This window comes from Mauremys mutica, chromosome 1 (assembly GCF_020497125.1).
Source record: "Mauremys mutica isolate MM-2020 ecotype Southern chromosome 1, ASM2049712v1, whole genome shotgun sequence".
NCBI classification, from domain to species: Eukaryota; Metazoa; Chordata; order Testudines; family Geoemydidae; genus Mauremys; species Mauremys mutica.
Genome location: NC_059072.1, coordinates 280223093 through 280248268, shown reverse-complemented (window position 1 = coordinate 280248268; position 25176 = coordinate 280223093). Strand labels below are relative to the sequence as shown.

General features: G+C 40.0%; 1 long non-coding RNA gene across 1 annotated transcript; it reads left to right on the top strand.

The window, feature by feature from the left end:
* The first annotated feature begins 740 nt into the window (after positions 1 to 740).
* On the top strand, positions 741 to 8686 carry LOC123354208. Its single transcript, XR_006574669.1, has 4 exons — positions 741 to 884; positions 2497 to 2577; positions 7009 to 7136; positions 8609 to 8686. It is a non-coding gene; the product is annotated as an uncharacterized LOC123354208 (long non-coding RNA).
* The last annotated feature ends 16490 nt before the right edge of the window (positions 8687 to 25176 follow it).

Here is a 25176-nt window from a genome sequence, read left to right as displayed (position 1 = left end):
TTGCATAAGTCGAATTTTGAGTAAGTCAGAGACGTATATCCGACAATTACACAAAAAAAAACCAAAACCAGCTTACAGAAGTGCGGGTTTGCTTATGTCGGGTTTGCGTAACCCGGGAAGCATCTGTAAACCCCTGGGGCATGTAGCCAGATATGGAGGGACAGAGGCTGCTCAGCCTGCAAAACCAAAAGAGATGCTGCTCAAAAGTGCATCTTTCATTTATCCAGTCAACCAGGCCACTTAGGTCCTTTAGCTCTGTGCCCATACTGATTTCAATCAGTTTCTTCAGAGCACCGTTTGTGGGTGGAGGACACTAATGACCAACTCCTGTGCCTTTGACTTGGTCCTGACCAATGTTAAACAGCAATACATATGCTAACAAACTTAAACAAAGGCTTTGTTTAAGTTTTTTTAGCATATGTATTGTGCTGTTAAGAATGAATGCCCTAGCCGCATTTGCTCCTTTCCCTGCAGCGGCAGTGGGGAAAGGAGCAGAATGCAGCCACGCCCCTCAGCCATGTCCTCCGACGGGGCTATGCAGCTGTGTGGGGGCAGGAGGGGGCAGAGCTGCTGGCATGGGGCTGTCCGGAAGCCCTACATCTTTTCTGTACCCCATACCAGCTAGAAATCACTTGCAAGTATGGGGTACTGAAGGGTACCGCTGTACTTGCACTCCTGTTTGTACTGCATTTGTTCCCAGGGGGTTCCACCAGCAGAAGGCAGCCTTACTACATCATCAAGGTTCCACAGGAGCCTTCCACTGAGAGATTGCCTGTATTGAGCCAGGGCTTCCAGAGAGAGAAGTCTTGTGTGATCTTTGCACCTGAGCAACTCTTCTTGTGTGAATTTGTTGGAGACCTTCATTATGTCATTGGAAGCTCATTGTAAGTACCGGGGACATAGGGGTAAATTGTGGTTTGACACAAGCCCTGTGTATGGGGCAGCTGCCTTAGGAACAGCTTGGAAGCTCTGTGTCACAACCTGCCTACCCCTTCTAGCCCTGCACTGGGTGGGATACCTGGCACAATCCCTATACCTTGCTATGGCACCAAGGTGTAACCATGCTGCCTGGTGCATTGGGGTTGGACACAGACTAAAGCTCTGTCCATCCCCTACCCCCACTTCAACCACCCATGTGCGAGGGGAAGAAGCAGCTCTGCAGAGACTGCTTCACATCCTATGCTGCAACCCACACAGTGAGTGACTGGCAGAGGGGAGTAAGGATTCTTCCCACTCCTTGTGCATAGCAAGGGCCAGGATCTTTCCCTTAATACTAAAAGATGATAAATTGCTTGAAAAACACTACCTGCGCTTGTAATTGTTCATGTTTTTCTCTGCTCTGTAATTGCAACAAACAGTAAAGTTCTGATTGATCATAATCATAATGCTTGGTCATAATGCAGAATACAATGAAAGAGACAGTTTGATTCTTGTTTCCTGCACACAGAACAACTTTTTTTTTTTACCACAACCTGTTTTTCCATGTCCAGCTGTTAGAAGCATTGGTGCAATTTATATTGATGATCCTTTTGAGTAGGGGTAGTAAATATGATAGTCAACATAGGGGCAGGCTGATTAGTTTTATTGTCCATTCTCTGACCAAAGATTCAGGTTGATCTAATTGGCCTTCAGATGCTGTAGGAGACACATGGGGAAAAGAGCATGATATTTTTATTTTTATTTTTACAAAGAAAAGGTAGCTCAACATCAATAAAGGCAACACAAGAAAGCATGGATTAAACAGCACAAAAGATAACAAAAAAAGCATAAATATATAATAGAAGGAAAGTAACATCCATCTAACAAGCTTGCTAGACTTCATAAAAAATATCTGGAAAGAAGCTGAACACAACGTAAAGGCAAAAATAAACTGGGAGTAAAGGGTCAGGAAATGAATTTATGCTACAAAATAGACTGAAAATAGAAACATGGACAAAAATTAAATTTGTAGAAAGAAAATGGCCTATGAAAAACACTATATAATAGCTCTCTTCAGCAGAGTGCATTTGGCTATAGAGAAATCCACAGGCTTATGTGACTTGGCAAAAAGAAAGCTTAATCCATCACTACATATACGTCTCCTTAATGCAACCAAAAATGAAAAAAAAAATTGATTAAAGATCTAGTGAACTGGTTGGCAGGGGAATAACACTTAGCATACTCCCCTGTATCCATGGCAAAATACCAAGTAAAGATCTGCATAAAACTTCACTACAGCTCTTGCTAGTATACAAACGTCAGTCTGTGAAGTTAGAGAGGAATTCATTTACTTAAATGGAAAACTTTCAAATACATAAATAGGCAATATTATTCTGTATGCACAGGCAGAAAACAAGCTAGAACATAAACATGAAGAGTTGGTCTTTGGAGCTGTCAGCCAGAACCACTCACAGTTTTGAGATATAGAAGTAGAAGACCTGATCTCAGTTTTTATGCATTTCCTTATGGAAATAGCCTTGAACAAGTAAGCCAATACAAGTAAATTAGTCTCTCTAGGGATGAAAGCAACAAGTGTCTGTGCTCCGTTTCTGCAGCAGGAGGCAGGGGCAAGCTGAAGATCTCTCTCAGTCAAGTATGGTGAGTATCCCAGAATATCATCTGAAAATCTTGATCAGCTTTTGGCATGGTGTGATTATGGTAAAGAGGACTCTATTACAAAGAGATTGGTGGAGAACAAAACACTTTTCCAGACCTGCCTCAAAATGCTTGTGCTCTGCCTGTTAAAATTTTCAGCCCTTTTTCTCAGGCTGGGTTTATTGAAATCAATATATTTGAAAATGTAGAAAATCAATTTTTATAATTGTGCGATTAATTATGATTATTTTTTAAATCACTTGAGAGCCCTAATTATCTCTATTTACGTATGGGGAAATTTAGACAGAAAGATTTAAATGACTCACCCAAGATCACCCAGCCAGCAAAGGGGCATACAAAACAGTGTTAGAACTCTGAAACGTCTGACTGGAGTGGGGAAGAAAAAGGTAATTCCATTTAGTGAATGATTTTGATATTTTGAAATTTGGTTTAGTTCTGATTCTGAAGGAAAGTAAAAAAAATTGAAAGAGAACAGAGCTCTGGCTTCAAGGCAGTCCGCTTCGTGGGCTGTCCTGGAGTTGCAGAAACTGGAAGCCCTAAGAGCTAGTGCTGCTGAAGAGCCACGAGCTTGGGATCTGGCACCGTCCGCCCATCTAGCAAGTTGCAGAGAATCTGGGATCTTGGGGGCCCCACTACCTGGTAGTCCACCAAGCGAGCTGCACAGGGCCTAGGAGTTCTGGGCCAGGGCTTCCAGGCTCAAGGCTTGCCATACCACATCAAGCAGGCTGCTGAGGTGCCAGGCAGATTTGATGGCAGGAATCCCGGCAGGTTTCCACCTGAACCATAGCTATTGTCCGTCAGACCTTCGTCAAAAGCACACCTTCTCCAGGGAACATTTTGATTTCAACAAATTGGCATTGTCTGACAAAAAAGTTCCATCATAGAATTTCAAAACCACCTCTACCTACTACCATGGCTAAATGTTTGCATTATCATCCATCAACTGCATATGAGATTGCTTTTGTTTTGTTGCATCAAGACAAACTAGAATTAGAAATGAGTGAATAATGGTTATTTTACATAGATTTAATGCCCCAGAGGAGGTAGATTAATTGGTAGCCATTAATATAACTGAGACATCTGATAACATAGTCACTACTGAATCACTGGAATTGGAAATAGATTGAGAGGCATTGGCTGTATTCTATATCTGTGGTTCTGTCTCCTTTTGATAGGTGTCTAATGTCTCATTGAGATGGCTTATCTTTAATATATCTTATCTATTGAAAGTTTTCTCTTTCTTGCTTCACATACTGAAGTTAGTATCAGAGAAAGCGTTGTGGGTGTTACTGATGTAGAAACAAATGACTAATAAACTGAAAATTAAATAGGAAAAGGAGGTGTGGGAGAGAAAAGGATTTGGCTGAATTCAGCATTTCCCTTGGTTGCAGTAGATGGTGGTGGTTCTCCATTGCTGTTTTCCTAGTGCTACACTAGGTGCTTGCCCAACAAGATTTATAAACTCACTAATGCATGCAATCATGCTTTTTTTTTCTAAAATGGACCTAAACTTTCCCTTTTAAAAAAGCAGTTAAAAACTTTAAACTAAAAAGCCATAAAGAAAATAACATGATTATGATGTTGGGAAAGATACTCACTTCCTTTCACAGAAACTCCTTTTTATATATTATTAAAGGGGAAAGAACAATTGGCACAGCCATCATCAGACTGCCTGGTGCCCAAAGCAAAAAGGGATGGGCGGGGTGCTCCTAAAGCAACAGAACCATTATTGAAATTCCACCCGAATTAGTTTCATATCAACATTGAAGAGAGTAGGGGGGCTGATGGATCACTTCTGGAGCTATAGAAGCCCTTTACAATGAATATCTTTCCATGAACTTTTTTTTGGATCAGCGTATAGATGTACCATAGTTGGCAACTTTGTTTCATGTACTTTTGAAACAAGAGCTAACGCTTCAGAAGTGAGGTTTCCCGGAAAATGGCAGTACAGATGAAACAAATAATCTAGAATAATTATTATTCTTGGGGCTATGTTAGCAGGCATAGTTGCTGGATACTATTGTTGTCCAAGGTCCAGAATGCTTCAACAGCAGCTGTGGGAACTACAGGTTATGGACTACAAACTGTGGCATGTTGGAAGAACTTCCTGGTTCCTGACAGGATGTACCCTCTGCGCCCCCAGCAGGAGGTCTTGGCACTGACTGAGCTAGGAGCACATAGCAGGCAAGCAGAGAGGAGGCTGCTGAACTGTAATCCTGTCCTATGTTCTTTCCAGAATAAAGCCTTGTTCCTGGTGGTTTATATGAGAGGGTCTGGTCTGAGGTGAGCACACACTGACACACAACACAGAGCACACAAAAGAGCCTCAGGCCCAGTTCCACAAAGTTGTGTAAAAAGTTGCAAGGCCGGCTTCCCCTGTCTTGAACAATCTCATATTGGGCCAGTGAACAGGAGCGGGGGCTACACTGTGATTATTTTTAAGTAGGGAAAATACTTGTAATTTTTTTCCCTGATTTTTTTTATAAACAGTGATTGAACTAAAATGTTTGTTGAATAATTAATCTGAGAGGATAGAATTATGTAAAACAAAACAAAAGCGTCTCTGTTGCATACATACAAATGGAAAAGGGAGACTGGGCACACAATTTTACTTGTACATAATTTTTCAATATTATTAGGCACCTAAACTTAGTTGATGTATTTTCATGGAAGCAATTCTGAATTATTAAAAAAGTGCTCTGTAGTTCTTTGTTCTCCATTTCCTACATTTCAAATTCCTGGGGGAGATATCCGATTTTGTAATCATTTAAAATGCTTTCTTTGGTTTCCTTTATATTAAAGTTTTACAAACATTAAAAAGCCATCTACAAAACAAACAAACAAAAAAACAACCCACAGCCAACTATACACAAAGATACGGAACAAGCAAACAAGAACAAGTATAAAATGTAGCAATAGATGCAGGGCATCAGCGTGATCACAGATGGAGCTAGGTCCTCTGCTGCTATAAATGACTTTCATCCAATGCAACTCTGCTGCTATACACCAGCTCTGGCTGTTGCCCATGGGGCCTGATCTTGTGATCCTTGTGCAAGACAACGCTTAATAAAATTAGGCTAGGGGCAATGCAGTTCTGTCCAAGTTGAATTTCATTGAATAGTACGGAGTTCCTGTTAAAGAATACCCACTTCCTGGAGACCAGAGTTCTGTGCAGCAGGCTGTGATGTAGAGATACAGCCATCTCTTGGCTCACCTGGAGTGAGAGTGCCTAATTGACACAGAACAGTTGCTTTTAGCTCTGGAAGGTCCTGAGATACAGTATTGCATCTTAAAGCTGTGACATTACCTATGGAAAAGCAACTTTCGGTCATTTTTTTGCAGTGGTCTCAAAAATGTTAGGGATGCCACTGAGCTATGGTAGTATTCTCTCACTTCCTGACCTAAACTATTAGAAACATTTAAGCATTTTCTATGTTTTACTTCATTGATGGGCAAAGTGATTTACCTCAAACTTTTTTGGAATCCAACTATCGGGGGAAATTATGTTTATGCTGAAATTTTCACACTTGGATACTTAATTTTAAGGAGCAAAATGGAGACTAAAAATGTATTTTGGTACCTAACTTTAAACACCCAGACTTGAAGTGCAGTAAGGTACAGCTCAGTGAGTATGAAGGGCAGAATCTGACCCTGAAAGGTCAGATGTTATAATGGGACATACCATGCACTTGTACTGCTGTTATGAAAGTGGTATTTATTTGTTCATGCCAATATCACTTATTGCATGCCTCAAATGCTTTCCTTAAAACTATTTCCTAGACTCTTTTGCCCTTTCCTATTACGGTATCGTTGGGCACTGATTACATTAGATTACTAAAGAAGCTAATTGGATCTACTCTTAAATAGCTCTCTATTTCATATTTGACTTTCGGGGTCCATTTCATCTGCAGGTGTTTGATTTTATATCAATACTGTCCTTCAGCACAAGGTTTAATCCAACATCTCAATGCTTTTCATGTATTTAATATGCATAATTTATATCATCCTCATTAAAAAAACATGTTTTTGTGCCAGGTGAGAGGTCATTTACTTTAATTATGGAGATTTTTTTCTCTACAGGTCAGTCAATCTGCAACCTCTTAAAGGATTCAGCAAGACCAGAGCTGTTCATTGCTGTTTTGGGAATTTGCTCAGTTTTGAGAGATGATAGTGGTGCTGTTTATGAAAGCAAGTGAATTAGAAAATAAGGTTATGGAGAATTTAATACCCATGTTGGTATTAGGTTCAGAAGGATTTATTTAAAGACTAAAAAGAGATAAAATTAAATTTTCTTCAACAAACTTGAATTACTATGGTTCAGATCCCAGCACTTGTGGAAAAGGGGAGTTAATAGGGTTTGGACGCTAGCTGTCAAGTGGATTGTTAGGAGGTGACAGTCTCTTCTCTTTCCAGGTGGGGGAATACCAGAGATGATGCTTTACAGTCACGACTGCAGCTCCAGCAATACTGGGCAGACTAGAATTATTCCAGGAATAGGAAATAATTGCATCATCTTGGATTTAATCTGGTGGCAGCTGCTGGTAAGAATAGACTTTTGATTTTAACTGCTATCTGGAAGGCATTTGGGATACTTGACCACTGCCGAGCTCATAAACAGCTCAAACAACTACCGTCTCTCTTCTGATGTATTGGTGTGGTGTTCATACCAGAGTATTCTCCTTTAGTATATGATATATGTCAGCACATTCTGTTTACTGGAACTTTCAAGGCGTCTTTCCAGTCCCTTCTGAAGACATGGCCATTATATGCTTAACTTGAATTGGAGCTTGGAAGACTCTTGTTGACCAGTGCATCAGTAGGTTACTATTTACCAACCTTTTGTATCCAGTTGGAGTCTATGGGAGTTGCATCAACTATGACAGGGGTTCCCCAACTTGGTTCATGGCTTGTTCAGGGATAAGCCCCTGGTGGGCCACGAGATGCTTAGTTTACCTGATTGTCCACAGGTACGGCCACTCACAGCTTCCAGTGGCTGCGGTTTGCCATTCCCCTGTACCTGCAGATGCTCTAGTAAACAAAGCACCTCACGGCCCGCTAGGGGCCTACCCTGAACAAGCCGCGAACCAAGTTGGGGAGCCCCTGACCTCTGCATGTGCTGAATGTAACATCTGAACACCAGAACTAAGAGTTGAGCACTTTTTTCTCTTCTAACACTTTTTTTTGCAATGTTTTTGACCTACTCAACAGCATCACTGTTGTTTTATTTAGTTAGTCACAACCAGCAATCTTGTTTTAGGACATCTCTGTGTTAAGCAAGGCTCGATGGCCAGATCTGACTTGCTCAATGCATTTCTGTGGCTGGGTACAAATCACTTATTCAGTTGATGCAGACTGATTTTTTTCAGTAAGTTTCTAACCATTGTTATTGAAAAGAATAACCTTCAAATTATAAATGCAGCATAACTGTGAGATGTACAGAAGTCAAATATGCCTTTAGTTTATTTTAATAACTATTAATTCCTTCTGTCCCTTAAATCAAAAAAGCTATCACTCTATTTCCCTATCAAGGACCCAAAAAAGATTCCAGCATATGTAACCATTGGATGGGCTAGAGTTCACTTCATTGCCCTTCTCCAATGCCTAAAAACCCGACTCCCATAGAAAAGTAGCTGGAGACCCGAGTTCAGTCTCTAAGGATTTTCAGCAAGGATTGCACAGGGTCATCCTCCCCACATTCAAGTCCAAAAAGGAAATAAAGAAATGAATTTAATTAAATAACTCTATAAAATCTTATGATAAAGAAACAAATAATAATCTAATTTTTACAGCATAACATGGCTATTTTATAATCCACGCACATTATCTTCACAGTTATACATAAACATAAAGAAAACAAATTAAAGTCTGAACATTAGAAACATAGTGAGAAGAAACTGAGAGTTCCCAAAAGTTTAGGTTTAGTTCACCTAAGTCTCAGTTAGAGAGTCTTTGATCATTAAATCTATATAGTCTGCTGAGTCTAAAACAACATCTTTCCTCCACTTGCTTGCAGGAATCTTTGGTTGGAATCCATGAAGACTCTTCCTCTGTGAAATCACTGCTAGCCAGACAGCTAACTGATTAACCAACCACTCAGTTAAGTTTATAGATTTAAAGAAAACCCTGTTGCAAGATGTTTCAGAGTTAGGGTCAACAGCCTGCTTCCTGCTCCTGGGCTCAGCTTCTCCCAACTCACACAGTGGACATGGCCCTTTGTAAAGCCCCTGACCTGACTGCTTGCCCTCATGGAGTCTGACCCCAGCAACAGGGAACCTATTGGAGCATACCCCAAATTACCACACCCAATTCCAGAAGCTTCTGTAGGTGGAGTGCTAAATCTGCCTAGCAATAATGACCCAGACACAACTCACTCCTACCTCCCGTCATTGGGTCTCTTAAAGAGATAGCTCCCTATTAGGCACATGGGTTACATATACACCATTGTTTACCCCACCTCTGCCTAGAATAGAAGACCACTTCCCAGTTGAGGCACCTTGCTTAAGCAATTCCAGATAAAATGAAGTTCCTGTCTCTAGTACTTCAAGAATAACAAATGGGACATTTAAATAAAAAATTCAAGCTATTGTTATTCACTAGGCAAATGTTTCTCGTAACCATAGGGATGTAATTTCTCTCTGTCTCTCTAGCTACACAAAAATCACCAAAGGTTGACTAACAAGGGTTACATTCTGTTTCCCTATGCACAGTGGTCCATTGTGTTCTGGGATTTAATCAGGTTTTAAACAGGTGTAAAAATGTAGGTTTAATTTTAATCCATTTAGGAATAACTTGCCTTGTGACAGAAAGCTGGAGGTTCCAGTGATCAGAACTTCCTGAATCCCCCAAAGAATATGTCTCTCTATGTGTAAATTATCTGACTTGTTCCTTCAATATGTGTCTTCTTCTGCTGTAAGCCCTGGAGGATATGATATAAAAGGTGTTAGTCCATACAATCTGGCTATATCTATGCCCCCTAAATGTAAAGGAACTATAAAGGACTTTATTTTCTTTCTAAGTGACTGTTTCACTCTTAAAATGACATGAATGGCATAAGAATGAAGAGAAAAATTTATAGGTGTAAGCACCTAACTTGTGTATAAAAAGGGGATACAATTTAATAGTTTGTGTAAATACAGAATTATAAATCTAGAAATGAATAGAATATAAAAGCCTCCAATAAAAAGGAATACATTTTTTTTTATAAATCTTTGCCATCTCCTGCATATTGAGGGAAGCAGCAGAGAAACAGAGAAAGATAAAATCTGAGAGCTCAGTTGGCTAATGTCCAATAGAAAGAAGAGCATTGTCACTTCCAAAGAAATCGGGAAACAGGGCATAAAAATTGAGGTCACAGTATAGGATGCCAGAGTTGACTGAACGCACAAAAGAAGTTGCAGAATCCAGAAGTGCTACCAGAGATTTAGACCAGCCATGTGTATAAAATCTCCCCAAACCCATGGTTACCGGGAGTGAGAAGTGGGAAGATTTCATTTCAGAGATTGTATTTCTATTAGTTTTCTTTAGTAGAAGTAACTGAAAGTTACCTTGTTGAATCTACTTTCTTTCTAATGAGACCTCAAGGAACTATACTGTGGATTTTAAATAAATAATTATATATATGCATATTTCTACTTTATAAGGCCTAAGAGAGTCTCAAGACATAATTTTAATCATTTCATTTGATGCTTTAAATTAGTCTCTGTCAAACCAAACACAAGAAACAGCAGGTGCTACATTCATTATTGCCTTAAGATAAGTGCATCCCTATTCCTTGAAGAATTACTTGAAGTGTGAAAAATATCTAAGAACCTATCTGGCATGTTGCTTGGTCCTGAAGACGACAGTTATGGTGGCTTGAGTTGTTGCTCTGAAGACTGGGACATGTTAATCAATGTTCGATTGCCAGGTTGATGGCATTACTCATGATTTCTCACTTAGGATGAGAACATACCATGAATAGACCAGACAATGGAACATAAAACAACACAATGACTGATTCACAAATACAAATGAGGCATCACAGCAATACACTCTGCTACTCCTGACCCAATTATCTGGCTTAACCACCCGAATGAAAAATTATAGTTGTTGCTCTACATTTACATCAGCCATATGAAGAAGAATGAAAAAAACTGCAGCTGATAAATGACTATAAGAAAATGCAATAATAAATATTGGTGATTTGTGTTGTTCTACAATACTGCTGATGGGCACCAACACTAGTCTAGGCAAATTGTTTACAAAATTGCAATTGTTTTTTTTATGTTTAATTCATGCCTAGAATGTTTGCTGTATCTAAACTTGATGTATACAATTATTGAAAATATTCCTCTGTGATTCTTGATGAATTAATAAATTTGTTGAACTTTTAAGAATAACAGAGTCGTGATCCGAAAGTAAAAATTGACCTAAGAAGAACCTAGCATTAAAATGAATAAGCTAATGCTCCTGGACTCAATAATAGGTTATTAAAGTGTTAAATTCCATTCAAATAATGGCTCTGATATTCATCAAGATGATAAATCTTGTTTGTTAGATTTCAGCTGTAAAATCTAGTTGGCATCTCAGCAATTCCTGAAATTGACCCCCCCTTCATAATGCCTTCCTGAGACTACAGACTGTCTGAATCATTGACACAGCATGTGAACTCCTTTAGCCCTGTTAATCTCATTGGTATGTCAACAGTAAGTATTTCATTACAGATCATTTTAGCGGATGGAATGGAGAAGTGGATGGGACTGAAGCTCACAGTAAGCAGAATGGGAAGGAACTGTGAGTTGCTACAGTGAAGAGAACGAAGAAGGAAGAACAGAGGAGAGATGAAAAATTGGGTGCCTCCTTCCCTCTGGCCCCTTTGAAAATCTCAGACAGACACTCTATTCCACCTTCTTCTTTGTGCTAGCCTCCCATTAATGTCTGTAAATATTCTGCTGTGGTTGGAAGAGAGCATGGAATCCTAAATGTATATCTAGCTCATTGACCATAGTTAAAAATGGAATTTTTCTCTCTCCATCAAATGAATTTATGACCCATGGCTTATAACATTACCTAAATGTACCCTAATTATTTCTTGTTTAGTCAAGTGATCAGTGAAAAGCTAAAAAAAGATGAGAAGCATTATCTATGCCCCTTTCTAACATAGTAAGTGCAAACCTGAAATTTACAAAGTCTTTTACTGTAAAACTCAGAAACCTTCACTTCTATTGAAGCAGCATAACAGAAACTATTTTCTTTGACTGTCAGCAGACATCTAGACAATATGAAAGCCATCCAGCTATAATAACTGATGATACCAGTGAACAAAGGGAATCAGCACAGAGTCATTTATTGCAAAGTGGTACAATGGTTGACATGAAAATGCCTCTCTAGAAGCCTTTCAGCATAATAAACTTGTGGGAGAAAACTCCCAGAGAGGGTCCTAGAAATAAAAGAAAATTCTGCTTCAAACAAACAGGTGCCATTCTATTACATTTATGATCGCTTAGAGAGCCTGAGTTACAAAAGTTAGATCGACACTAGCTGTGACATGCCTGTGTAGGCTGAATCAGAGAAAGGAGGGAGACAGTAGAGTGATTTCTAGAAGTTTTTATTGTGAACCAACTAACTGAGTAAGCTCTTCAGCTATCATAAGGACAAAAATGTCCATTAAATGTTCATTTCAGCATAGAAAAGATGAATATTTAGCAATTTCTTCATTTGTGCCATGAAGTCCAGGAATTCAGTAGAATAAGAGAACAAATTTTGGATCTGTGAATTGGCATTTTTATGCACAATAATGTGCTCACCATTTGTATAAATTCTGTGAAGTAATTTCATATTTTTCTACATTTCCATATTTCATATCTTGTATCACTGTCCTCTGGATCTCCAACGACTGCTTGCATCTATGAAATTTTTGATTTAGTTTTTCTTTTCTTTTTTTCTTTTTTTTTGGAGGTGGTGGTGGTGGTGGTAATAATAAACATAAAATCATAGAGTTTAAGGACAAAAGGGACCCCACAGCTTTTAGTCTGACTTTCTGTACATCACAGGCCATTAAATCCCACCCACTTATTGTACTGAGCCCAGTAATCGTAAATAAACTAAAGTATTACATCCCTCAGGAAACTGAACTATTGTCTGTCACAGGTAGAGTGTAGGAGGGACCAAGGTGCTCCACTGCCTGAGACCCCTGCAATGGCAGGGAACTGATTTGGTGACACATGCACAAATTATAAACATAATTCAATAAATAAAAGTGCAATATTTTAATAATTTATGTTAATTATTGTTCTAGTACAAAATATTTTATTAACTAACATTTTCAAACCTGGGTGCCCGAACCTAAGTTTTAAAATCCACATTTAAGCACTACAATTAAGGCTTCCATGCCTGAAATTTTTGGCCATTGCATTTGGTTAGTGCATGAATTATTGTACTAGTGTACATGTGCCTCTCAGGAAATGGCTGAGGCTCCAAATTTGAATATAATATACTTTAAAGAAAAAACGATAAAGTGATAAGAAGTTAAGAGTCTGGTGCTGGAGCCTTTACACATGCAAAAAAATCATGAAGTCGATGGGAGGTTTGTTTGAGTTGGGACTACAGCATTAGGCCCTTAGCTAGGTTATGTAAGTATAAATTATTGTAAACACATTGCAATACAGTGAATAGGACTAGTGAAGTTTGATTTCTACAGTGAAGACTGGAGCTTCACTTGTGTGCATTGAACTAATCTAGCCTCTCCTAAAATTTTGTTCATATGCTCTGTTTCTTCTACCAGAATACTGAATTTTTGAAAAGGGCTTTGGCCACTACATCTGAACCAGAAGGCTTTGAAATGTTTATGAAAGCAAGCACCATAGATGAGGCTATAGTGTTGGCAAGGACTCTTCAAACATACTAAACAAAAATAGTCAAGAGGCTGTTGTAAATCACCAGAGCAGAAGTGAAAAGTAGGCAGCTTGCTTTGACACAATCATACTTCATTTGAAATTAATTTGGATGTGAAATACATTTACATATTGAATGGTGAAACTTACAAAAAAGCAATTGATGTTAACTGTGAACAATGTGTATTTTCATCTGTTAATTAGAGATCCTACAGTGTCTCATTAATCTAAAATCATTTAGTAATCATTTGAAGTTCTCATATAATTTGCCTAACTGTACAATATCTTGAATAGCGATCCTATACCAAACCTGACTAGTGACTTGGATATGGACTACAGTATAAGTGGAAAATAGTCTGTTTTCAGGAGGAAAGGTCCTTTGATCTCCACCCTGGCATTATGTTTCTGAGGCTATGTCTACACTACAGCTGGGATCCATGTTCTAAGATCGAGCTAGTGAAGACCTACCAAATCGACAGCAGATCACTCTCCAGTTGACCCCTGTACTTTACCCACGATGAGAAGAGTAAGATAAGTCGACGGGAGAGTTTCTCCCATCAACCTCATGCGGTGTAGACCCTGCGGTAACTCAACCTAAGGTACATTGAATCCAGCTACATTATTCATTAGCTGGAGTTGTGTAGCATAGGTCAACTTACCATGGTAGTATAGACATAGCCTACGACACAGTGAAATATATGAAAATGGTGTGCTTCAGTGAAGTAAGGGAAAACCTCTTCAGTGTAAACAAGTTGTTGCACTGAGTTCTGAATGAATGGATGGTGGCAATCAGACTTATAATGTATGTCGTGTATCTATTGCTTGTACCATCATCAAACAGGTGCATATGTGGAATATGGAAACTGAAGGTGAAATCCTGGCTGCATGGAAGTTAGTAGGAGTTTTTCCATTGCTGTCAATGGGACCTGGATTTCATCCATGGTTCATCCTGGCTGCAGTAAGTACTGAAACAATATTTTCTTGCTGGCAATATGCATTCTAATGGACAGGAGAAACCCCCATTGGGAGAGTATGTGCATATTGTAAATGCATGTATTTTCAAAATAGGCTAATGAACCCAGGCCCATAACTCTTTCTTGGGGTGCACAGGACTGTGAGTCACTGTATTATCCCCTTGCCTCAGCAAAGGAGATAGACTTACTGGGGCTAAATTGGGTGTCAACTCCCCGACACAACCAATCTGTTAGCCACCTTGACAGTCTATTCAGGGCATTGCCCGCCCTTACTTTGCCTTACTTTAAATATTATCAGTACATACATTTCACAACAATATTAATGACCAACATGACACCAACTTTCATTTGATGCCTTGTAAGACATTATTTATGGATAAATACAATTAAGGTAGCGTGTTAGGTGTAGTGAGGTTGTCAGGCCTCCAGGGATCTGCAGACAGAGTGCACTTTGCTAGTTGGCCTCTGTGTCAACATACTTTTTGGAATAAGGCAATATTTTCTATTAAACCAAACCATAATTATTTTAACAGTTTATTAACAATTTTGTCTTTGTGGACTGCTATAACATTCTGGGACTTTCAATGGTATTAAGTGTTAAACATATGTGTGGAAGTAATACTACAGTCCATGTGTGCTCTCTTCATTGTAATTATAACAGTGCATTTTAATATCAAGGAAATTATTATGCTAAACGCAATTTTTTCAGCAAATGGAATACCAAATTTGCTAACTGTATTAGAAGTCAATACATACACCAAAGAAAAAATGGCAATTGATCATAATTAGAAAATGACTTTTGAAAATCATAATGCAAGCTGGAGGCATTTTTATTTCACAGCTGGACAATTATAAAAAAACAAAATGCTCTCTAAAGCTGTTTAGTTGCTGAAAAATTAAACCGGATGAGCTACCATAAACAACTTTAAAAATATGTATAATAGAATAAGTGCCAGCTTTTTATTTTAACAATCCACTTTGATTGTTATTCAGTACAAAATAGTGATAATTTGCTTCCTCTGTGACTTCAGTGCCTACTCCTTTCCTTCTCCAGACATCTAATCATTTATACAACTTGTTGAAACTTGTTCTAGTATATTTCGTGGTGAAAATCAAATATCACATTATTAAACTGATTTTGATGCTCGTCGCCGTATTATAACCATGGTATAAATCAGTGTTTAATTGTTCCCTTGTTTTTTATTCATTATCTTTTAGATGGAGCAGTATTTGAATGACTAGAAATTGACTTTGTCTCAGAGGATAGTCAAATTCTGATTTTTACCACAAGAAAAAAAAAGCAGAAGATGGATGCTCATTATCAAAAGAACTTGACAGCCAAATCCTTTTAGCATCCAGAGACTGATCATGTAAACCAAACTTACACATATAGTTCATTTCCTTACACTTATAAGTAATCCTACTGAAGTTTAGGACTTCTCACATGATGAAGCATTGACAGAACTGGCCCTAAGATATTACATGAAGTTAAAGATTTATATAAGTGAACACACCAAGATTTATGATGCATTTTTATTGTATTCATTTGGGAAGTAACTGTCCCATCTACATTCATTAGTAGATGTGCAGGTGAATGAGCCCCTGATGGTGTGGCTCATGTAGTTGGAGGACCCACCGTCAGAGGACCCAACCACATGAGCCACACCATCAGGGGCTCATTCACCTGCACATCTACTAATGTGATATATGTCATCATGTGCCAGCAATGCCCTTCTGCCATGTACATTGGCCAAACCATAAAAGAATAAATGGACACAAATCAGACATCAGGAATGGTAACATACAAAAGCCAGTAGGAGAACACTTTAGTCTCCCTGGACATTAAGTAACAGATTTAAAAGTAGCCATCCTTCAACAAAAAAATTTCAAAAACAGACTTCAAAGAGAAACTGCAGAGCCACAATTAATTTGCAAATTTAACACCATTAATTTGGGCTTGAATAGGGACTGGGAGTGGCTGGCTCACTACAAAAGCAACTTTCCCTGTCTTGGTATTGATACCTTCTCATCAATTATTGGGAGTGGGTGATATCCACTCTGATTGAATTGGACTTGTCAGTGCTGGTTCTCCACTTGTAAGATAACACCATTCTCTTCATGTGTCGGTATATTTATGCCTGCATCAGTAATTTTCACTCCATGCATCTGAAGAAGTGGGTATTTTTACCCGTGAAAGCTTATGCCCAAATAAATTTGTTAGCCTTAAGGTGACACTGGACTCCTCATTGTTTTTGTGGATACAGACTAACATGGCTACCTCTCTAATCTTCATTTAAAAATTGTCAGTCATGGAAAATCAACCACAACCACAACCACAACCCTAAGTCAATTGTTCCAATGATTAATCACCCTCACTGTCAAAAATTCACATTTCTACTCTGAATTTGTCTACTTTCAACTTCCAGCTATTGGATCATGTTTATACTTTTATCCACGAGATCAGGGATTGGCAACCTTTGACACATGGCAGCCAGCACATCCCTCGGCCTGTGCCGCTTCCCACAGCCTCCATTGGCCTGAGACGGTGAACTGCAGCCAGTGGGAGTCGCGATCGGCCAAAAATGCAGACGTGGCAGGTAAACAAACCTGTCGGGCAGCGAGCCAAAGGTTGCCAGTCCCTGCGCTAGATTGAAGAGCCCATTAACAAATGTTTGTTCCCCAGGTAGATACTGTAATCAAGCCACTCCTTAGCTATCTCTTTGTTAAGCTAAGAGAATTGAGCTCTTTGCGCCTATCATTATAAGGCGTGTTTTCTAATCCTTTAATCATTCTTTTGACTCCTCTCTGAGCCCTCTCCAATTTATCAACATACATACTGATTTGTGGGCACCAGAACTGGACATAGTATTCTAGCAGCGGTCACACCAGTGCCGGATACAGCGGTAAAATAACCTGTCTACTCCTACTTGAGGTTTCCCTATTTATGAACCAAGGATTGCATTTTACACTTGGAGCTCATATTCAGCTGATCTGGCCCTGACTAAGCACCCATAAATTTAACATTTAAATAGAGAATGGTGTTTAGTGATGATGAGGATTTCTCTGCTTTTGTAGTTTATACCGAGAATGTAGATGTTTGGTAGTAATTGCGAAGCATTTTCCTTTTTTTTTTCTTTCTTTTTTTTTTCTTTTTTGGTAGTTGCTACAGGAGAACATCACAAGTCATTAAAATCTAGCTCAGATTTTTTATCTTGGTATTTTAATAGCAATCAGTTGATGACTGCTGCTTTTTCAATGTTGTGATGGTATAACCGTGAAAAGGATATAAGTCCATGAAATGTGGCATCTCAGAAGAAAGCTTTGAGTCTGTGCAAGAGTATGTAGATTGTCTTACAACATCAAAACACAATAAAGCAATTTCATTGCAAATTAGACCTTGAGAGAACATAAATAAAACAACATGGCCCCAATCCTGTCCGGTGCATAACCTACAGTTGACAAATTCCAAGTTGGACCTAGTCCTCTCAAAAAGAATGTGAATTAAAATATGTTCCTCTGTATCCCATTAAAAGGAAGTATAAAATGCAGGGATGGGATGTGGCACACGTTACCTATTTACTCTTTGAGGTTATGAAAAAAAAACTGAATATGGTCTTGCAACAAAATGGTCAGAGTGTAAGATTCCGTTAAGCTACTGTCTGGGGTGTGGGTCTTTCACAATTATAATGTAAGGTAAGAAATGTTAGCTATGATTGCTCTGATGAAAGACATGCATTGAGATCCTCATCCAAAGCCCAGCGACATCACTGGGGGTATGGCTACACTTGAGAGTTGCAGCGCTGGTGGAGGCTTTCCAGCGCTGCAATTAGTAACTGTCCACACCTGCAGGGCACATCCAGCACTGCAACTCCCTGGCTGCAGCGCTGGCCGTACACCTGGGTCTGCTTGGGGAATAAGCATTGCAGCGCTGGTTCTGCAGCGCTGGTCGTAAAGTGTGGCCACACACCAGTGCTGTTATTGGCCTCCAGGGTATTAGGAGATATCCCAGAATGCTTTTAACTAAATTATTCCCTTTGTTTTGTTATGCAGCCTCTCTTTGTTTTGTTTTGAACGCGGCTCCGGGAGCTGCTTATCTAAAAAAACAAACACAGCTCCTGTTTGCTGTGATCAATCTGTGAACAATCAAATGAGATATCCCCCTCCCTGCGTGATTCATAGGGGTTGAGTGTTTGCTTTTTGCTTGACCAGCAGCGAGAAAGGGAGTCGGCAGCTGCTTATCTGGTCTGCAGGCTTTTGCAGTTAAAGAGTAAGGGGTTGGAAAAAGTTTCTGATTTTGCAAGTCAGGGAGCTGATACACAGTGTTGGCTCCAAAAATCCACTCTCTCTCTCTCTCCCCCGCTCCCTGTCACACTACACTCCACCCCACCCCCCTCTTTTGAAAAGCACGTTGCTGCCACTTGAACGCTGGGATAGCTGCCCATAATGCATCCCTCCCAACAACGCTGCAAATGCTGCAAATGTGGCCACACTGCAGCGCTGGTAACTGTGAGTGTGGCCACACACCAGCGCTGTCCCTGCACAACTGGACGACCAGCGCTGTAACTCCCAGCGCTGCAACTCTCAAGTGTAGCCATACCCTGGGAGACTTTTCAAGGACTCTGGATCAGGTGCTGAATAGTTTAGGCATGTGACCTCAGTCATACCACAGATAATCATTCAGATAAAGAAACTAGTAAACATAATTACTTAAAGGTTAATCATGATTTTGAAAAAAAGATTAACACATTTGTATGTTCAAAAACTTAGAATGCAACATCTTTAGGACAGGAATGGCCATTTACAATATGTTTGTACATTATGCCACTAAAATATCTTCAATGCATTTTGCTATCACTTTCTATGAAATGTCCACATTTCTTCAAACAGGTAAGTTAGGCAGAAGAATTAAATTATTAATTTATTATTAGTTGGTACAGCACCTACCACAATGGGGGCTTAATGTGGTCCTGGCTTTTATCCATTAACACAATATAAATGAATCATTATTATTATTGTGCCTTTATATTTTGCTAGTGCCTAAAAGCAAACACAATTGAGGCCCCAATGTGATGTACAAACTAATAATAATTAAATCATTTAATTATTCAACCATCTTTCTTCTTCAGAGAAATACAAAGAGATGTCATAGAAAATGTGCTGGCAAAATGCATTGAAGATTGCCTTAATTTTAGTAGCATAATGTGATGCACTTGTAGTTTCTAGCAACATTATTTTCATTCTTCCTCTTGATTGTTAGGCTTCACTGAAATGCTTAAAATGTCTTTAATATTTTATCTACAGGTCAAAAATATCTGGCTGGTAAACATTGTACTAATAACAGAGACTTATGTTTTAATTGTTTTGTTCCTCATTTAAACTAAACTAAAAATCTTTAAACATCAACTTGATCATGTGGATTGGAACACATTGTGGCCTGACAGAAGAGAGAGAATGTTTAAGGATGTTTTTCTTCCTTCTGCTTTATCAAATTGAGTACTACATGGTTTATTCACTTTTGCTGTTGACTTTGATGAAGACTGCTGACAAGCTTTTTCCCATTTCAGCACTTGGAACCAACAATAATATATCTTTCCTAATTCAGGTGCTTGTGGTTTCTGATATCAGGGAGAGAGATAGTGCACTTCAAACAATGTTCCCACCACTCCTGTGGAAACTTTATAGCTTCCACTTCCAGTCACAACTGTGACAAATGACCTACACCAGAAGCTGCCTTTTAATGACAAGCTGACTGAATTAATTGATTGGTTCAACACCATGGGGTCTGGACATTAGAAAGCTTATTATGCACAGGGATCAGCATGAAGAAGATAGCTTTTATGCTTTACTGAAATAGAAATATCTCAAACAGCTGGTTCATCATTAATAGACAGAGAAAGATAATGAAAATGAATAAGTATAATAAGGGGAATAAACAGCAGGCTGTATGAATTATGGTGCTCTAACTCCATCGGAACCTTGAGACAGAATTATACCCCTACGGGAAAATTGCCTGATTTTATTTTTATTTCCAGAATCAGACACATATATATATTCTTTACTGCTCCCAGTAGTAGTTCTGTTATCTATACCTATTCTTACTGCTACAGGACTCCAAACACCTCTGTCTGTTCCCCAACACCTCCTTTCTTTTTTAATCCCTGTCAAAACATCTCTCTCCTTTTCCTGCTTTAGACTTGTCTTCATCATCTGTTTTGTTTGAGTTCATTGGCGTTTTGGGTGAAGGCTGAGGTTGCTTCTTAATTCATGTGAACCTGTTCTCTCATTCCTGGAGTTTAACACCGTAATCCATGTTTTGTATTGCTTTAACTTCAAGGCAGTATGTACTATATAAAAAATATCTGCTATAAAATTTAATAGCAACAATACTATTTTCTTAGTACACTAAGTTCTACCCATATATATTCAATGAGCAAACATTAAAATAAACTCAACTAAAGCACTGAAATCAATTGCATAGGAGCAATCTCAATTAGCCTGTCTTGGGTTATTTTCAGTTTATAAAACTATGCCTAGATAATTCTCTAGGCCAGTATTTCTCAAATATTTCCACATGATGATCCCATGTGTAGAAACGACTGAAAAAAAGAAAGGTTTGGGATCTCCTCTCTCACCCCTCATAAAAAAAAGAGGGTGATTGCTACCCTCCTGGACCTATTTGTGTTCCCCAGATTGAGAAACCAAGCTCAATACAACTCTTTAAGCAATGTTTCAGAAAAACACACATTTACCTATAAAGATAGCAAAATGCTCTGAATTAATAAAACCAAGCTCCTCCAGATTCAACTTACTGCCAACATTCAGTCCACAAAAAGACCTTTGTCTACACTGAGTCTTTACAGCTTGCCCTAAAGATCAGCACTCTTGACCTCTGCCAGAACATGGACTGCAGTAAATTCCAGAATCCTGTGCATGCGATTGAGGATACCTTGCCTTTAGCCATCAGATGAACACATCTGGGGACTGTCACTGCCTAGTCTTCAGGGCTAAAACAGAAAGAGAGAGGCTGTCTCTGACTTACTCAAGACACAAATTATGAAAGGCTTGAGCCATTATGAATTATGGTTTGGTTATGTTTTCTGTGAATAATTTCCAGGATAAGACAGAGTTACTGTACTAGGCATTTAATCTCACAACCTCAGGAGAGAACATCATTAGGTATAAAACAAGGGCCATGTTCCCAGGGGCGGCTACAGGTCCCAGCATGCCAAGTGCATGCTTGGGTGGCAAGCCGCGGGGGGCGCTCTGCTGGCACCGCGAGGGCCGCCCCTGGGAACATGGCCCTTGTTTTGTACATAATGATGTTCTCTCCTGAGGTTGTGAGATTAAATGCCTAGTACAGTAACTCTGTCTTATCCTGGAAATTATTCACAGAAAACATAACCAAACCGTGGCTTCGGTGGACCTACTGCCAACAAATGCCTTCCTGCCAACAAAGCTAATGTTGCTCATGGGGCTGGAAATATTCTGTTGGCAAAAGTGACGACAAAGAGCATTTACACACGCTGACTTTTATCGAAAGGCTGTATCGACACAGCCTTGTCGCTAAAAGCTGCATGGTGTAGACAACTCCAAGCGAATGGCCAGGATAGCTAGACTACTACACATTGCCTTTGCAGCCCAAGACAGGACAACCTCCTGTGGTTTAGGCATTTTCTACGCTACAAAGTTTTGTCAGCTAAACCTGCCTTTTGCTGACAAAACAGGGGAGGTGTACTCACTACAAAGCTACTTTTGGCAGCAAAACTCTGCTGTTTTGCCAACAAAATAAAACAACCTCAATGAGAGGAAGAAAGTTTTTTGCAGCAAAGTTAAAGTGACGAAGCGTCAGTGTAGATGCTGCTGTTTGCTTTGTCGACATAACTGGCTTCCACCAGTATCCCACAATGCCTGCCATGGCCACTCTGGTTTGATCTCTGCTGCCCTGCAGGCCTGTGCCCCTCCCCTTTCAAAGCTCTGGGAAGTATCTGACAGCTCAGCCTGCTGCTCCATTTGGGGAACAAAGAGCAAATCATTAGCATGGAATGCTCCTGTTTTGCCCTGCACTAGGAACACAACAGCAGGCAGATTGCTGCTGTGGGAAGTGGGGCTGGGGGGAGGGAAGAAACTGCTGTGCTGCTTTGACATTTCTCAGCTCAGAGAATTCACAGAGCTGCTCAGGGTGCTGCTCCTGGCAGCTGAGGAGGCTATGGGAGAACTCAGAGGGAATCACAGAACCATAGGCAGGCAGGCAGAGTGGATTGCTTCGGGAGAGACTGCTGTGCAGAGCACAGCCAGGGGCTTACATGGGAGGGGTGTCCCCTTTCGCGTGCCTCAGGATAAGTCGGCCAGTCTGCTGTCTCCCGGCCCACTCTCCTCGCCCTCCTCCACACACTTCAGTTGAAAAAGCGGCTGACAATCTACTAGGATTCCCATGGCAGGATGGGACTGAGAAGCCTGCATCATGTGACGCCGTACCTGCCCCACGAGGCATTGCAAACCCTTCCCAAAGCACCCTGCAGCCAGTTGCACAGTGTGATAGCTACTGCAGTGCACTGCTCTCTGTGTTGATGCAAGTGCTGCTAGTGTGGATGCACCCACCAGACGTGTGGGCATGCAACAGCGGTTTTAATTAAAGTGCTTTAATTAAAGTGGCACAGCTTTTGCCAACAAAACTTGGTAGTGTAGACAAGGCCTTCCTCTCCAGTGTTTTCCCATGCCTGTTTATACTATGTGGTTTACATTGTTTAATTTACATTTGACAGAGAGATACACATCTTATCTCCTGGCTGGAAGAAACCTGTTTGTCAGGTCTGCCTGGTTCCAGACTTTAAAACATAATTCCAGTGTGTATTTATAACTTTCAAAATAACATCAGTACATACATATCACAATTATATTAATGACCATCTTAATGCCAGGTTTCATTTGGTACCTTGAAATGGACACTATTTCTAATAAATACCATGAAAGCAGTACCCCATTCTCTTTTACCTCATGCAGATTTAGGAACAAATATTACAAATGGCATGTGTTATGTATAATAAGTTTGTCAGGCCTGTTAGCAGTTGCTGTGACACAGCAGTGAACCATTTGCCACTTGGCATTGAGGAATTCTTAGGTTCACACCTTTGCAATGGCAGTTCACTCACATTTCACAATTGAACAAGAGTGCTACTGGCCATTTACGTAAGAATGGATGATCAACGGTGCCAGGGAGATGAAAATTACATCCTTACAGAGTGGAAGCATCAGTGGAAAAGAGTCTAATACGCTAAGTCCTGGCTTAAACTAAAAAGTTAGATTGACTCAGCTATTTTGCTGAGGGATATGAAAAATCCATATCCCTGAGTGATGTCGTTAAACCAATGAAACCCCTCGTACAGACAGTGCTAGGTCGAAAAAAGAATGCTCCCTCTGACCTAGCTACCACCTCTCGGGGAGGTGAGTTACTATCCTGATGGGAGAAGCCCTCTGTTGGTGTAGGTAGAGTCTACGCTGAAGGGCTACATGGGGTGCAGCTGCAGCTCTGCATGTGTGCTGCTGTAGCATTTAAAGTGTAGATAAGTGCTAAGTAAATTCAGGTGTCCTTTCCTGCACCTGCCTCCTTGTCTACTTGACAGCAGATCTTGAAACAAGCTCAACAGCTACTCTCTGACTCCTCTAGAGTTGCTGCAGCTACTTACCAGATTGGTGTGATTTCCTCCCCATGCTCTGATTGTGGGGCAGCATTTCAGACATTAACTCCTGCTAGGAGAGTGTCCAAATTGAAATCTGGAAGGAGATTCAGAATGCATAGCCACCCTAGATGCAGATGCCATTGTCTGGACATTGAGCTGTGACAGCAAAGCACGAGAGAGCGCTACACTGTAGACGTTGTAGTGTGGATGATATACTGCAGGGTCCAGCAGCAGCTGCAGTCATCAGGGAATCTTGCTGGTACCGCAGCTGCTTTAACCCATGGAGGCAGCAGTGCAGCTGTTTGCTGCAATGGCATCCTTGCCCATCAGGCATCAGAGGGCCCTGGCACAGACCAGGGAATTCAGACTTCTGTAGGACTATTTTTCATTAGCCTCACAGAGGCAGAGTATAGGGCTCCTTGCAGCTTCAATCATTTCCTTCTATCTTAGCTCTTGTTTTTCCTTGTCCTGACACAAATACAGTTGTTTGTGGAATGGGAAATAAGGAATTTCTAAGCCTGTTGGTGATGGTTGTCTGGTAGGAGAGGGAAGGGTTCTGACCCTGGAGATGAGTGTCCTGAGCCAGGGCAGGGTTGGGTGGGATAAGGATCTGAGCTGTAAAGGCAGGATGAGGAGACATTGCTACTTGCAGCTCCACTATTTATTTTGGGCACCAGCCACCACTGACTATGCTGAAGAATTTAAATTTGAGGCTACAGAGGATTTAGCTTTGAACTGAGCTATGCACAACTCAGATTGATGTATCTTTTTACAGATAAGTAGGAATCTGAGGTCAGTTTAGGCTGAACCTCCCGGAGCAGAAGAGAGCATAATGTGCTATAATAGTGGACAATTTATCTATCTGTTCATATAGGTATTTGTATGGGCCACATCATGATAGTATATGAGCACTTTCCAAGTATCTAAAGATAAAAATAAAAATATTAAAATCTCTCTTTCTTCCTTCCCAGCCTGCATTAGAAATTATTTGATTAGGGTGTTTTTATTGTTGTTGTTTATTTTATTCTCTTTTACACCATGTAGATTTAGGAACAAATA